Source organism: Rhinoraja longicauda, unplaced genomic scaffold, assembly GCF_053455715.1.
Source record: "Rhinoraja longicauda isolate Sanriku21f unplaced genomic scaffold, sRhiLon1.1 Scf000514, whole genome shotgun sequence".
Classification (NCBI taxonomy): domain Eukaryota; kingdom Metazoa; phylum Chordata; class Chondrichthyes; order Rajiformes; family Arhynchobatidae; genus Rhinoraja; species Rhinoraja longicauda.
The window spans coordinates 30,030-45,937 of record NW_027601731.1 but is presented as its reverse complement, the minus strand read 5'-3'; the positions used below and the strand labels follow the sequence as shown (position 1 = coordinate 45,937).

The following is a 15,908-nucleotide window of genomic DNA, read 5'->3' as shown; positions in this document are numbered from 1 at the left end:
TTCTTGAAAAGAGGCACAACATTTGCCACCCTCCAATCTGGCACCTCTCCTGTATTTAAGGATGACTCATAAATTTCAACCAGGGCTCCCGCAATTTCCTCTCTAGTTTCCCGGAATGTCGTCGGATATATCTGATCAGGCCCCGGAGATTTGTCTACCTTCATACACGACAGTACCTTCAGTACTTCCTTGACGGTAACAATGACTCTCATGACACTTCCAGTGACTGCTCCAATTTCCTCTGCCCTACTGTCTTTCTCCTCAGTAAATACAAAGGAGAAATACTCATTTGAGGACCTTGCTCATCTCCTGTGGCTCCACACAGAGGTGACAGTTTTTATTCCTGAGATGTCCCACTCTCTCTCTAGTTACCCTTTCTCCCTTAATTATTTATAAAATCTTTTGGAATTGTTCTTGAGGCTACTCGCCAGAGCTATCTCCTGGCCTCTTTTTAGCCTTTCTGTTCTCCTTTTTTTAGTTGCTCCTTAGTTCCCAAAACTCCTCCAGGGGTGCACTTGATCCCAGCTGCCTATACCTGTCCCATGTATCCTTCTTGTTTTTGACTAACATCTCAATTTCCCTCATCAGCCAAGCTGCCTTGTTTGCCTGCTATGCCTTTCACTCTAACGGGGACGTACACATCCTGAGCTCTCTTTAGTACACTTTTAAAAACATCCCACTTGGCCGATGTTCCTTTCCCCATCAAATAACCTGCTCCAGTCAACTTGAAGGGTCTCTCATACCCTCAAAGTTGGCCTTGCCACAGTTGAGCATTTTAACACATGGACCCTCTCCATCCCGATCCATAGCTTTCTTAAACCTCATCTGAACCCTTCATGCTATGATTTTCCCAGTCTATATTAGGAAAGTTAAAATCCCCTACTACAACAACCTTATTTGACCTGCAGCTGTCTGCAATCTCCTGGCACATTTGCTCTTCTAATTCCCGTTGATTATTTGGACGTTTGTAGTACACCCCTTTCCTGATCATCCCTTTCTTGTTCCTCAGCTCCACCTATATAGTTTCAATAGACGAACCGTCCGTAATGTTACCTCTGAACTTAACCTCTGAACCTAGCCGTGCCATCCTCCTTAATCAACAATGCAACTCCCCCTTTGCTTTTTTCGTCACCCATGTCTCTCCTGAAGTTTCTGTACCCCGGATCATTGAGCTGCCAGTCCTGCCCCTCCCTTTTCCAGGTTTCAGTCATGGCTACAACGTCCCAGTCGTTCGAACCTAACCACGTCCTAAGCTCATATGCCTTACCCATCAAGCCCTTGCATTAAAATACATGCAGTTTAAACCATCCCTCCTTCCACACTCTCCGGCTTTTTCCCTCTTCTGTCCATCAACCTTTCCTACACCACCCTCCATTCTAACCTCTCCTGTGCCTCTGTCCTGCACGAGATCCCACCCCACTGCCAATCTAGTTTAAAGCCTCCCATGTAGCATTAGCAAACCTTCCCGCTAGGATGCTGGTCCCCCTCCAGTTTAGGTGCAACCCGTCCCTTTTATACAGGTCACCCCTGCTCTGGAAGAGATCCGAAAGATCCTGAAATCCGAATCCCTGCCCCCTGCACAAACTCTTCACGGAGTTGGACAAAAGAAAATTCACCAGGATGTTGCCTGAAAAGGAGGTTGATAAAGGATAATAAGATCATGAGGGGCATAGACAGCATAGATAGTTGGAGTCCTTTCCCCAGGGTAGGAATGTCCAGATACATGGGTAGGAAAGGAATAGAGAGATGAGATCCCAATGTGGTCAAATGGGGTCATGCAGATGAGGATCATGATCAGCATAGACAAGGTTACCTGAAGGAAACGTTTCTGTGCTGCACTACTCTACAACTCTATAAGCATCGAATTGAGCTCTTTGGCATACTGGGTTCATGCAATTTACCCAACTACACTAATCCCATTTGCCCACATTAAGACAGTATCCCTCTCTGCCAAGTCCTATTTAAGCATTTGACTCAAAGCTTTTTAAACATAGGATTCAGATTAACATTCAGCGCGGAAACGGCCCCTTTGGCCCAAGTCCTCGCCAACCAGCGACCCTTGCACTATCCTACACACACTAGAGATGGGGTTTTTAACATTTACCAAGCTTACAACCCAAGAGTATGAACATGGAATCCTCCAATTTTAGGTGACCTCTAACAACCCCCCCCCCCCCCCGCCTTACCTGGCTCACGCCTATTTCTCCCTTCCCCCTCCTCTTACATCTCTTCCTATGGCTTCACAATTTGTAATCCCCCTCCTCTCTCCAGCTTTCTTTCCCCCCACCTCTTACAATCAGTCTGAAGAAGTATCCTGACTTGAAACGTCTCCAATCCACATTCCTCAGAGATGTTGCCAGACCCACTGAGTTACTCCAGCACTTTGTTTCTTTGTTTAACACAGACCAGACTTAGACCCAACCAGTGACCCAACCAACACAATCACTGACTTGTCAGACCCTGGTCATCCTTCTCCCTGTTCCCTTCCAGCAGAAGGTACAGAAGCTTGAAAGCGTGCAACACTAGACTCCAGAACAGCTTCTTCCCCTCTGTTATCAAGCTTCTGAACGGTCCTTCCATTAACTAGGGTACTAAACCAATTCACCTCTACTGCATTGCAGACATTGGACTTTGTTTCTGGAACTAATGCACTACAAAGCTGAGAAACATATTCTCAGTTACTCCAGCACTCTGTATCTTCCCCTTTGTTCTATCTATTGCATTCGAGTTTGGCTTGATTGTATTTATGTATAGTATTTTCTGATCTGATTGGAAAGCATGCAAAAGAAAGCTTTTCACTGTATCTCGGCACATGTGACAACAATAAACTTAAGCCGAACCTAAACCTAATATTGTGTAGGAAAGAACTGCAGATGCTGGTTTAAATCGAATGTAGACACAAAATGCTGGAGTAACTCAGTGGGACAGGCAACATCTCTGGAGAAAAGGAATGGATAACATTTCGGATAAGGCTTCTTCAGACTGAAGGGTCTCGACCTGAAATGTCACCCAGTCCTTCTCTCCAGAGATGCCTCCTGTCCCGCTACACCTAATATTCACAGGTGAAATACTACAAGATTGGAAGGCTTGAGTTATTAGGTGACATTGGATCAGCTGGGGACACAAGAAACTGCAGGCGCCGGAATCTTTAGCAAAAACAATGCTGGAGTAAGATGCTGGATTCAGGCAGCATCTGCAGAGGGAATAGACAGGAGACCTTTTGGGTTGGGAACCTTCTTCAGATTGATCAGACTGAACAGACTGGGACTGTTTTCCCTGGAGTGAAGGAGGCCGAGGGGTGATCTTATGGAGGTTTATGAAATCATGGGAAGCATAGAGAAGGCGCATGGTCACAGCCTATACTCCAGCATAGGGGAGTCTAAAACTAGAGGGCGCAGCTTTAATGTGAGAGGGGAGAGACTTATTCCCACATAGGGTGCTGGGTATAAGGAAGAAGCTGCCACAGAAATTGGTAGGGATGGGTAGAATTATAACGTTTAAAAGACATTTGTACAGGTTTATGCATAGGAAGGGTTTAGAGGGATATGGGCCAAACAGGCAAAGCTCACTAGCTTTGGTAGACATCTTGATTGGCATGGATAAGCTGACAGGTCTCTTTGCATGCTGCATGATTCTAATATCAGATATCTGTGGGGGAGTAACATGCTTGGATCTATGGCAGGAGTTCAGATAGTTTATGTGTGGAAATAACAGATACCAGAGTTACAGAGTGGGAAGTCATTCATTGTCTGTAGGAAGTAATTTACATGTTGAATAACAGATACTAGGAGTGGGTTACAAACTGAAGGTTTTCAATGGGTTTGTGTGTTAATGTACACAATCTCAAATACTGCAGCTGAGGCCAATGTAAAATGCCCAGAGAACAGACCTGAGGACACTTCCTGCTGCTGTGTGATTTGAAAAGCCCACCCACCCTCTAGAGAAATTGACCAAAGGCCTGTGTGCCAGCGTGTCACCCCAGACCCAAAACCCACGATGGTCTTGAACCGTAAGTACTACTGACCTTTATTTTGTTGTAGTTATACGGATCCCTATTCACATTGCGACCCTGGGGGGGCCTGGAAGATAAATGGAAGGGGTGAGTTACTACCTCCAAGCTGAAGAGTTCCTGCACTTTGCTGACAACTTCTTCACAGGGACAACACTTCCTGTTCTGTCTCAGTGCCAGAGACCAGGGGCTCCGTGGTAACTCCAGCGTTGCAGAATCGGTGCTCCCACACTGCAGCTTGGAGCAATGACAGCAAATATACCCCGTCCCGGGTTTGCCGGGTGTGAAGTGTAATAGTGAGGAGGTGTGGGAATTGTGGGAAGAACTGAACTGCTCTCTGTCTTGTTATGAGCACTTCGTACCGTGGAAATAGAACTTTATTTTAGTGAAGTGTCTCATAGGTTGAACATGTCTGACCTTGTACTTTTGATCTTTAATGTTAAGGCTGATAAGGGAACGAGGAGAATTCTGGATCACAATAGTTAACCATGTTAACAAATATACGTGACCCACTCCACATTTCTTGCTATTAAATATGATATTAAAAGGTCGCATGCTCTGAGTCAGCAGAGCAGTCTCTGGCTTGACACGTTATTGTGAACAAAGAAGTGAATTGTCACTCACGTCTTGAATATATTATTCCAACAGAGGTCTGGCTTTGTCTCTGCAGACCTTTAGTGACATCACAACAGATTCTTGGTCTCTTTATTTAAAGAGAGGTATAGCTGCCATGGAAGCAATAGACAATAGACAATAGGTGCAGGAGGAGGCCATTCAGCCCTTCGAGCCAGCACCGCCATTCAATGCGATCATGGCTGATCACTCTCAATCAGTACCCCGTTCCTGCCTTCTCCCCATACCCCCTCACTCCGCTATCCTTAAGAGCTCTATCCAGCTCTCTCTTGAAAGCATCCAACGAACTGGCCTCCACTGCCTTCTGAGGCAGAGAATTCCACACCTTCACCACTCTCTGACTGAAAAAGTTCTTCCTCATCTCCGTTCTAAATGGCCTACCCCTTATTCTTAAACTGTGGCCCCTTGTTCTGGAGCAGTTGGGTGAATGGTGAAAGGTTGAGTCCTGGGATGGGGTGCTGTATGAGAGATTGAGCAGGTTGGGCCGAAGCTCACTGGAGATTTTGGAATGAGAGGTGATCTTCATGAATTGTCTAAATTGTGCGGGGGACTGACAGGGTTGTGTCAGATTCAGGGGCGGCCATTTGAGGTGGAGCTGAAGACCTTTGCTCAGAATGCAGCCGTGCAGCTGCAGAACCAGCTGTTGTTCTGGCGCTGGTGCCCAGTGCCTGGGCTCAGTGGAGACCACAGCCCAGCACCACAGCCCGACACTACCACTGGAGACCCCCCTGTCAGCTCTCCCTGACAACTCCCATCTCTCACTAGAACCCATCTGAGTAACGAGACTTACCACCAGCCATGGATGGTCCACCACTCAAATTTACATCCTTTGCCGGTCCAGTGATTCACCTGGAGAAAGAACAAAGAAAACCCATCACTGAAACAGAATGGATGAAAAAGTTTAAAAAAAAGATAGATCATTGGGGTCATTGTCAGGCAGAGAGTGGGCAGGCAATGGGAGGGTTTGGCAAAAGGACAGAGGGGTGAGTGAACAAAGGGAGGGGTGGAAGAGACAGGTGGATGGGTCAAAGTGACTGTGGGATTGGTTGCTTCTCTCCAGGTGGATGTTTCTCTGCTTCTCAGGATATGAGTGAGAGGGTGCAGAGGAAAGTGGGACCCAGAACAAGTGGTACACATTGGTACCAATGTGGAGAAGGCAGCAATGGAAGTCTGTCAATGTTGCCAGAGGTGGACAGGTGGCAATCTCTGGGCTGCTGGCACGGCCAGGCTTCAGGGAGAACAGAATATGAAGAGAAGGTGGTAGACTGGTAACATCCATGATGCATGCAGGTACATTCAGATTCAGAGGCAGATGAAACCTGCATGAGATGGACGGGTCACAAGTTAATAGGATTGGGACAATGCCCAAGTCATGACAGTTGAATCAAGATCAGCAGGGTATGGGCATACCAGACAATAACAGCAAAAATAAATAAGGGGAACAGAGGGTGTGAGTGTTGGATGATGACAGAGAAGGAATTGTTGGATAGGAGCAAATTGAGAGACACAATCTGGTGTCCACAATATACACAGAATGTGATGAGTAAGATTGGTGAGCTGCAGGTACAAAGAGCCATGTGTGATTATGATGTGCTGCTGATCACATGGCTCATTCTCGGCAGAACAGACCTCTTAATATTCAAAGATATGGTGGACAGAAAAGGCAAGGATGGAAAACAGGAGATGGGGGGCAGAGGAAAATGGTATTATAGACTATTGATTAAACATTCCCTTCTCCAAACAAGACAGCATCAAAGCTTCACCGTCGCCTCTCGCCGATGGACGGATGCCAACTACTATAGACTGAAGAGAGGGGATGTCCTTGAGGCCATGCACAAACTCGCTTGGGCTGGAATTCACTTTGCAGAACTTCCTCTTCTTCCCGACGTCGTTCATGCCCACGTGCACAACCACTTCTGGCTGTTCACCCTTCCTCTTGAGGATGTTCTGAAGTCGGTCTGTGACATCTTTAACCCTGGCACCAGGGAGGTAACAGACCATCCTGAAGTCCCGCCTGCCGCTACAGAATCTCCTGCCCACACTTCGGACAATGGAGTCACCCACTACTATGGCTCTGCCTGACGTCGGTCTCCCCAGTCGAGTCTCCTTGCCAGGATTGGAGCCACCGACCTGTTCACCGCTTGGACTGGAAGCGTCTTCTGCTCCGACAACTCCTAAGGGGGCATACCTGTTTTCATTCGGCACAGCCACCGGGGTCGCCTGCTCTCCACGTTTACTCCCTTTTCTCCCAGTCACCCACCTGCTCTCCTCCTGAATCACTGGCGTAACAACCTCACTTGTCCAGGAAACTCTCATTTTCCAGGATGGCCCTAAAGTCATCCAGCTGCTTCTCCAGTTCCCCAACACGTTCACTCAGGAGCTGCACCTGGACACAATTCCTGCAGGTGTAGTCTCCAGAAGCTCCATAGGCATCCTTGACCGCCCATAACCTGCAGGAAATACACTGCACCAACCCGCCTGCCATTTCTTCAGTGGACAAAAAATCACAAGTTTCAAAGATCTGGGATACCAAAGAAAATTAGAGATTGCCAAATTTTATTTGGAGAAAAAAATAAATGGACAGAATACTTTTCAACTCGTGTTTCCTTACGCAAGCATAGATAATGTGCTTTGTGTTAGTAGATAGCGATATGGACCGCTCTCCCCAGTCCTCATGTATCACCAGTGTTGATGTTGTGGCAGCTGGCACTGTCACTGAAGAATGGGAGATGTTTTATGTACAGACGAGGAGTATTCCCACACCAGGGAAAAGTAAAGGAACTCTGGTGCTCCCTGGATCACCCAGGAGGGAGTGAAGGAAGGAGTGAGCATGAGGAAGGTGAGACTTCAATGGAAACCCACCTGAATGTGGTGAGATGGGAGAGGCAGTGAGTACAAAAGGAGAGAGGCTTTTCAAGGGAAAGTGGAACAGAGCCTTCCAAAGGCCTGTAAATGGGATGAGCGGAGTGAGGAGATCAGGGTATAACGGAGTGATCTGCATCAAGGTAGAGGCACAGCTGGAACATGGCTGAGGGCATTGTATCACCCGTTATCAGGAAATGGGAGCTGCCAGAAGCGGAGGGATGCAGATCTGGGAGAGGGGGTGGGGGTAACTGATGAGGAGGAGGAGGAGGAGGTAACACTAACAAGTCACTTGCACTGGAAGGGATAATCCCAGGTTGTTAAAGGAGGCAAGGGTCGTGGAGCAGGTGGCTGTAATCTATGTTGCCACCACCTTCTGTGTGAAGAAATTGACCCTCAGGTTCCAATCAAATCTTGCCCGACTCACCTTTAGCCTAAGTCTTCTTGTTCTTGATTCCCCCACGTTCGGTAAAATACCCTATCTATTCCCCTCAAGACCTTATACTCCTTTATAAGATCATTGCTCATCTTCCTGCACTCCAAAGAATAACGTTCTCACCTACACAACCTCTCTCTGTAGCACAGGCTCACAAGTCCTGGCAACATCCTCTTCTAGCTTCTCTGTGCTCTTTACAGCTTAATGACATCCTTCCTATTGCAGAGTGACCAAAACTGAACACAATACTCCAAATGCAGCCTCAAAGTCTTGTGCAACTGTAACACAATATTGCAACTTCTTTACTCAACACCCTGATTAATGAAGGTATCAAAAGCCGTTACTACCCATTCCTCAAACCTCCCTGAGAGGATGTTGGTCCTTTTCCAGTTTTGATGCACCCTGTCCCTCTTGTACAGGTCACACCTGCCCAGAAGTTATCCCAGTGATCTCATCAGCTAAAGGCCTGCCTTCTGCACCAGTTCTTCAGCCATGCGTTCATCTATTCTATTGTTACCATCATTGGCATATGGCACTGAGAGGAATTTTGAGATTACACTCTGGAAGTTCTGCTTTGTAAACTTCTACCAAACTCTCTAAGTTCACCCTGTCGGATCTCACCTCTCGTTCTGCCTAGGTTGTCAGTACCATTGTGTACAACAATCTCAGCTGTTTTCCCTCCCCTTTCACAATGTCCCGGATCCAATCCAAGACATCCCTGTCCTTGACACGTGAGAGGCAACAAACCATCCTGGGATCTCGCTCTGAGCCAAGGGGAAGTCCATCTCTTCCCCACACCACAGCTCACTGAGATGTTTCCTTGCCCTGCTGTGCATCACAGCCAACTGTGGTGCCACACCTTGGCTACTGCTGCAACTTTCCTCTGAGAGACCTACTCTGTCTGCGAGGGGAATGACCACAGGGCACTCACTCCTGCACGACCTGCCTGCACTTACTGCTCCTCCTGGTCATCCACCTCCTTCCTTTCTCTACCTGCAGTGTGACTAATTGCTAAATTCAGTCAACAAAGTTCTCCGTAAATCAAATTCTCCACGGCACTACACAGTGGGAAGCTGCAGCTGGACACAGCCTCCTGCAGGTGTAGTCAGACACACCAGAAATGTTCCCAAACTCCCACAGGAAGAGCAGACCACTGGCCTAACCTCCATAACCTTTCCTCTTGTTCTACCCTTATTAGACCTTTGATGTATATGGTCTCACTTCCACCTGGCATTGCTCTGCCCATCTTATTAGATCAATATCACCATGTAACCAATCACTCTTCAGACAGAAATCCAGATAGACACATTCTGTCCCAAATAAACCTCCTCACCATGGGTGGCACATTGGCGCAGTAGTACAGCTGCTGCCTCCCAATGCCAGAGACCCGGGTTTGATCCTGACTACGGGTGCTGTCTATATGGAGTTTGCACGTTCTTGCTGTGACTGCGTGTGTTTCCTCCGGATGCTCTGGTTTCCTCCCACATCCCAAAGACGTGTGGGTTTGTAGGTTAATTGTCCCTAGTGTGTAGGATAGAACTAGTGTACTGGTGATTGCTGTTCAGCACGGACTCAATGGGCCTGTTCCACTCTATATCTCTGAAACTAAAAACATGTACTCGTTACTGAAGGAATCACTGATCAGAGGAGCAGGACATGTCACAAGAGGGTCTGATGTCAGAATGCAGCTGTTTTATGGATCGCTGACTGAGGGCAAACGATTAGGTGGTGACAGAACAAGTTTCAGAGATGCTCGTACAGTATTCTTGAAGCCTTTCAACATCGACACACTCCATTGGTAACAATGAACAGTGGATTGTCTTATTTGGCATACCTGCATAAAGTGTGTGCTCGGTCGTAAAGAGTTATCATGGAAACAGCCCCATTGATCAAACTCGTCCATGCCGACCAAGGTGCCTCACCTAAGCTAGTCCCATTTCCTTAGGTATGGCCCATATCCCACTAAACCTTTCCTGTCCATGTGCCTGCCCAAATGTCTTTTAAATGCTATTATTGTACGTGCCTCAACGATCTCCTCTGGCAGTTCATTTTCCATAACTACCACCCTTTGTGTGAAGAAATTCTTATTAATTCTTTCCCCTCTCACCTTAGGCCTATGCTCTCAGGTTCTTAATTCCACTATCCTGGGTAAAAAACTGTACATTCACCATATCCATTCCCTATGACTGATGAAAGCCAATACACTAAAACTCCTCTTTAATACCCAAACCACCCGTGATGCCACTTTCAGGGAACTACACTTTACACTAGCACTTTCACTGCTTAGTTTTTAGTTTAGTTTAGAGATACAACGTGGAAACAGGCCCCTCGGCCCACTGAGTGCGCAGATGAGCAATCCCCACACATTAACACTAATCTATACACACTAGGGACAAATTACAATTATACCCCGCCAATTATCCAACAAACCTGTATGTCTTTGGGGTGTGGAAGGAAACCGGAGATCCTAGAGAAAACCCACACAGGTCACGGGGAGAACTTACAAACTCTGTACTGACAAATACCTGTAGTCAGGATCAAACCTGGGTCTCTGGTGCTGTAAGGCAGCAACTCTACTGCTGCACCACCGCCCGATCCCTCTGCTCTACAACACTCCACAGGCCCCTCCCATTCACTGCGAAGGTTCTACTTTGGTTTGACTTTACAAAATTTAACATCTTGCACTTATCTGCATAAAACTCCATTTGCCTCTCCTCGGCCCACTTGCCCAGCAGATCAAGACCCTGCTGTAATTTTTGATAACCCTCTTTGCAATCTGCGATACCACCTACTTTATTGTCATCTACAAACTTACTAATCAAGCCTTGTACACTCTCATCCAAATCAGTTGTAACCTGAGACAAGCCTCTTCATTGTCCACTATACCACCAATCTTCTCTCAACCTTATTGTTCCAAACGTGCGTTTCAAGGTAGATAAGGAAAGGTACAAGGATTAGAAATTAAGGATCTGAAGTGGGGAAGGATGATATGAATGTCATGAAACAGGACCTGGCAAAAGTTGACTGGGAGCAGGTACATCCATAAACCTACCAGTCATGCCATCCAGATTCTAATTATTAGTACGGCAATATGATCTCTAAAGCAGCTTCTGTGATAATGACACTATTTGCATGCTCTCACAATCAAAGCACTCAGACTGGCACACAAATAATTCCATTTACCTTACAGACATTTTTCACCACTTAAGTGCCAGAACATTAACGGTAGGATCTCCCAAGTTAGATTTGCTATAAAACAAAAGTGTTTTCATTAACGGATCTGTGAACTGGCCACACGAGGAAGTGCTGATAGAGCAAATAGTAATTGGCGGTACAGCCCCCGTTCACCTACTGCATATAAACCACCACAACACGCACTCACCTGGTAACTCCAGAGATGGGGGTAGAGATGTCAAAGGGAGGGAAAGAGTCAGAGTGGTCTAGGTGGGAGCAGAGTCAAAGTGGCAGCAGGGGTCATGAAATGTTTACATTCCATCTGAGTACACCAATCCAGTCATCTAGGTAGACAGAGCTCGGTTCAGTTTAGTTTATTGTCACATGTATCGAGGTACAGTGAAAAGCAGTGAAAAGTGACCAAAGGCAGCAGATCAAAACACCATCCACATTCCCCTCAGCCCCACACTTTCTGAACTTGGACGTTTCCTCACTTGCTTCCAATCCACTCACCACCCTCCCATTCATCTAGGCTTAATCAATGTAAATGCTGCATTCTCCAAGTTTATAATGTGAAGGTGTTTCTGGGGCTACTTGGATTATGAATCCAAATCAGGTCTTACATTGTTCAATCCATGGTCTATAAAGAATATCAAGACAATAATGAATACTCTCCACATTCCTAGATGCGTGCACTTCCAATGACACTCGGAATGCTTGACTCATGTCTAGATGACCAAGGCGAATAACGCATTTAATGAGCACCCAGTCTATTCACACCCTCCACAGTGATACACCATGGCTGCAGTGTGTCCAGATTAAACTCCATCAGTCGTTTCTCTGCACATATTTTCAACCTATCTATATCCTGCTGAATCATTCGACAAGCCTCCTCACTATCCATAACTGCACCAATTAGGCAGCATCTCTGGAGAAAAGGAATAGATGATATTTCAGGCTGAGTGAGAGTGTCAGTCCAAAGAAGGATTTCGACCCGATACGTCACCTAGACGTTTCTCCGGAGATGCTGCCAGACCAGCTCAGTCTTTGCATATGCATGGGCGCAATCCCTTGTTAGGACAGGACGAGGCACTGGCACCTCAGGCTTGCCCCGGCCACTTGGCCTTAGTCTCAGTGGAAGTGCTGGCTGTCTCGGATTTTTTCCTGACAGCCCAGTCTTGACCACACAATGGTACTGGCAGTCTCAGTTTTGTCCCAGTAACTCAGTCTTCCTCGGACGTGTGACAGGGGAACACAGCCAACAGGGAGCCCTGCGCCTTGCGCCTTGCGCCTTGCGCCTTGCGCCTTGCGCCTTGCCCCTTGCCCCTTGCCCCTTGCCCCTTGCCCCTTGCCCCTTGCCCCTTGCCCCTTGCCCCTTGCCTTTCCCTTTCCCACACTCTCCTTTTCACTAGAATGCCTAGGTTTATAGGGAACAGGCTGAAAAGGTTCTGGTGACCAAACCAATATAAGCTAATTGCCCCCCGCTGTTACCAATGATGCTGAGAATTGCCTCTCCTGGCCTGTCAGCCAATGAGAGGGACAGGAGCGGCATCTGAAGGAGGGGTCCATCTCACATTGTGCACATCAACTTTGAATTCAATCTATCAAGTCTCTGTGGATCTCATGTACTTTAGCCTTTACATCAGCCTACCATGAAGGCCTGTGTTGAAAACTTTACTAAAATCCATTTATTCAACACCCATTGCCCTACGTTCAATCATCTTTGTCACCTCCTCAAAAAACTCAACCAATTTATTAAGATATCATCTCCCCCTCCCAAAGTCATGTTGACTATCCCTTAAAAGACTTATTATGGATAGATTAGGATTCTATCCCTAAAAATCTTCTCCACCAATTTTTCTACCACAGCCTCACCATCCTATGAATGACCTGTTTTGTCTCTATTTCCTGCCTCAAATGAAGGAATTGCAATGGGGTACCTGCAGAACTTTGGGATCTTGCATGTGGCTAAAGAGGATACAAAGATCTTTGTCAAGGCCCCAGCAGTCTCCACTCTTGTATTTTCAATGATCTGGGATAGATCCCATTAGGCGCTGGGGAGTTATCCACTATATTATTCTTCTAGAAAACAATACCTGTGCCACAGTGGCCCAAGGGTGATACAGTGACACAGCTGGTAGAGCTGCTGCCTCACAGTGCCCAGGACCAAAGTTTGATCCTGACCTTGGATGCTGCCAGTGACACAACTATACCTCGCGCTCCCGCATCTCGTGCCTCGTTAGCCCAACCGAGTGTTCGAGACCCCCCCGCTAATCCGTATGTCCCTACATGACCCCCCCCCCCCCCCAGAACCCTCGAAACCGTACCTCACGGGTGCCCGGACCTCCCTCCTGGAACGCGTACGGAGGGGGGAACCCGATACCGCCAATGTGATGGGAGGCGGTGAGGTCGCCGCCGCCGGAGGCGATGGAGGGGCCACGGAAGTGGAGGGCGTAGGCGACGGAGAGCGCTTGATCGGGAACGGGGGCCCGGGCCCAACCATAGGCGGTGGGGGGCTGAGGGGTGGCAACCAAGGCGCCGCTGGCGGCAGCAGGGGGGCGGCCATAGGCCGGCCCCGGCGCGGAGGTTGAGCCACCGACACCGGGAGGTCCTGGTCCAAATGGGCCGGCTTGAGCCGGGATACGGAAACGAGTTCCTGGCGATTACCCACCTGTAAGGTAAAAGTGACAGCCCCTCTCTTCAGTACCTGAAACGGGCCCTGATAAATCGGCTGAAGAGGGGGGCGGTGGGAATCTTTCCGCAGGAACACGAAATCACAGTCCCGCAAGTCCGACGGGACGTGGACCGCCATGCTTCCGTGCCAGGAGGTCGGAACTGGAGCCAGAGAACCTACCCGTGCCCGGAGGGAACCCAACACCGACGTAACGGGTGGTGGCAAAGCGGGGGCTGGAAGGGAGGATGTCACCTCGTACCCGCAGGGGCGAACCGTAGACGAGCTCGGCCGAGGATGTGCCTAGCTCAGCCTTCGGGGCCTAACAAATGCCGAGGAGGACCCAAGGCAGCTGGTCAGCCCAATCGTGGCCGGTCAGTCGGGCACAGAGGGACGCCTTCAGCTGCCGATGGAAGCGCTCAACCATCCCGTTGGATTGGGGATGGTAGGCGGTGGTCTGCTGTAAACGAAACCCATACAACTGTGCCAGCGCGGCCCAGAGGGAGGAGGTGAACTGGGCTCCCCGATCTGTGGTGATGATAGCCGGGACGCCGAAACGGGCCACCCAATGCAACGCCAGGGCCCGTGCACAGGAGACCACCGAGGTGTCCGTCAATAGGAGCGCCTCCGGCCAACGTGTAAACCGATCCACCACCGTCAGCAGATGAGGATAACCCCGGGAATAAGGCAATGGACCCACCAAATCCACGTGGATGTGGAAAAAACGGACTGGGGGAACCTCGAAACTCTGGTATGGGGGCTGGACATGGCGATGAACTTTGGAGGTTTGGCACGGAATACAGGCACATGCCCAGGCTGCCACCTGCTTCCGCAGGCCGTGCCAGACAAACCGGGCGGCCACCATGGCTGAAGTCGCCCTGATGGACGGATGTGACAGGCCGTAAATGGCCTCAAAAACCTTACGCCGCAAGGCGGCAGGCACCACCGGGCGAGGGCGTGGAAGGGAAACGTCACACCACAACTTGGTACCTGTGGGGCCACACGCCACCTGCTCCAAACGCAGTCCCGAGGTTGTGGAGGTGTACACCGCGGCAGTTCCTTCCAGGCGCTGAGCCTCCGCTAGCTCCTGGAAATCCACCTGTCCACCTACCGCGGCTACGGAGGGAATGGCCGGCCGGGACAGGGCATCAGCAACAGCATTCAGCCTACCCGCAATATGACGGACATCGGTGGTAAACTCCGAAATCAGGGTGAGGTGCCGCTGCTGGCGAGCCGACCACGGATCAGAAACCTTAGCAAAAGCGAATGTCAGAGGTTTGTGATCCGTGTAGGCCACAAAAGAACGGCCTTCCAAAAAATAGCGGAAGTGGCGGACTGCTAAATAGAGGGCCAGGAGCTCCCTATCAAACGCACTATATTTGAGCTCGGCTCGCGAGAGCTGCCGGCTGAAAAACGCCAGGGGCTGCCATTGACCTTCGACCTGCTGCTCCAAAACCCCACCCACCGCCACGTCTGAGGCGTCCACCGTCAGCGCCGTGGGGGCGGAGGAGCGCGGGTGCACCAGCATGGTGGCGTTGGCGAGGGCCTGTTTGACCGCGACAAAAGCCGTCTCTGCAGATGCGGACCATACCAACTCGGCGGGGTTACCCGCGAGGCATTGAAAAAGGGGGCGCATGACCCGAGCTGCTGCATGCACGAACCGGTGATAAAAGTTCACCATGCCCACGAATTCCTGCAAACCCTTGATGGTAGTAGGGCGTGGAAAAGAGCGGACCGCCTCCACCTTAGCTGACAAAGGAGTGGCTCTGGCCGATGTAACCCGGTGACCCAAAAAATCTACCGCCGACAGGCCGAATTGGCATTTGAACGGATGGAGAATCAGGCCGTGGTCCTGCAGCCTCTGGAATACAGTGCGGAGGTGGACTAAGTGCTCCTGGACCGAACGGCTGGCAATCAAAATGTCATCGAGGTAAATAAACACGAACGGCAAACCTCGACCCACATGGTCCATCACACGCTGGAATGCCTGAGCTGCGTTTTTAAGGCCGAAAGACATGCGCAACCACTCAAACAACCCGAACGGAGTAATGGTAGCCGTCTTTGGAATGTCCGGCGGGTGGACCGGGATCTGATGATATCCCCGCACCAAATCAATCTTAGAA

General features: G+C 49.2%; 1 long non-coding RNA gene across 1 annotated transcript; it reads right to left on the bottom strand.

Moving 5' to 3' along the window:
• Nucleotides 1–4,024: 4,024 nt before the first annotated feature.
• Nucleotides 4,025–11,149, bottom strand: LOC144591029 (uncharacterized). Its single transcript, XR_013546665.1, has 3 exons — nucleotides 11,124–11,149; nucleotides 5,433–5,491; nucleotides 4,025–4,079 (listed from the first exon to the last, which is right to left on the bottom strand). It is a non-coding gene; the product is annotated as an uncharacterized LOC144591029 (long non-coding RNA).
• Nucleotides 11,150–15,908: the final 4,759 nt, after the last annotated feature.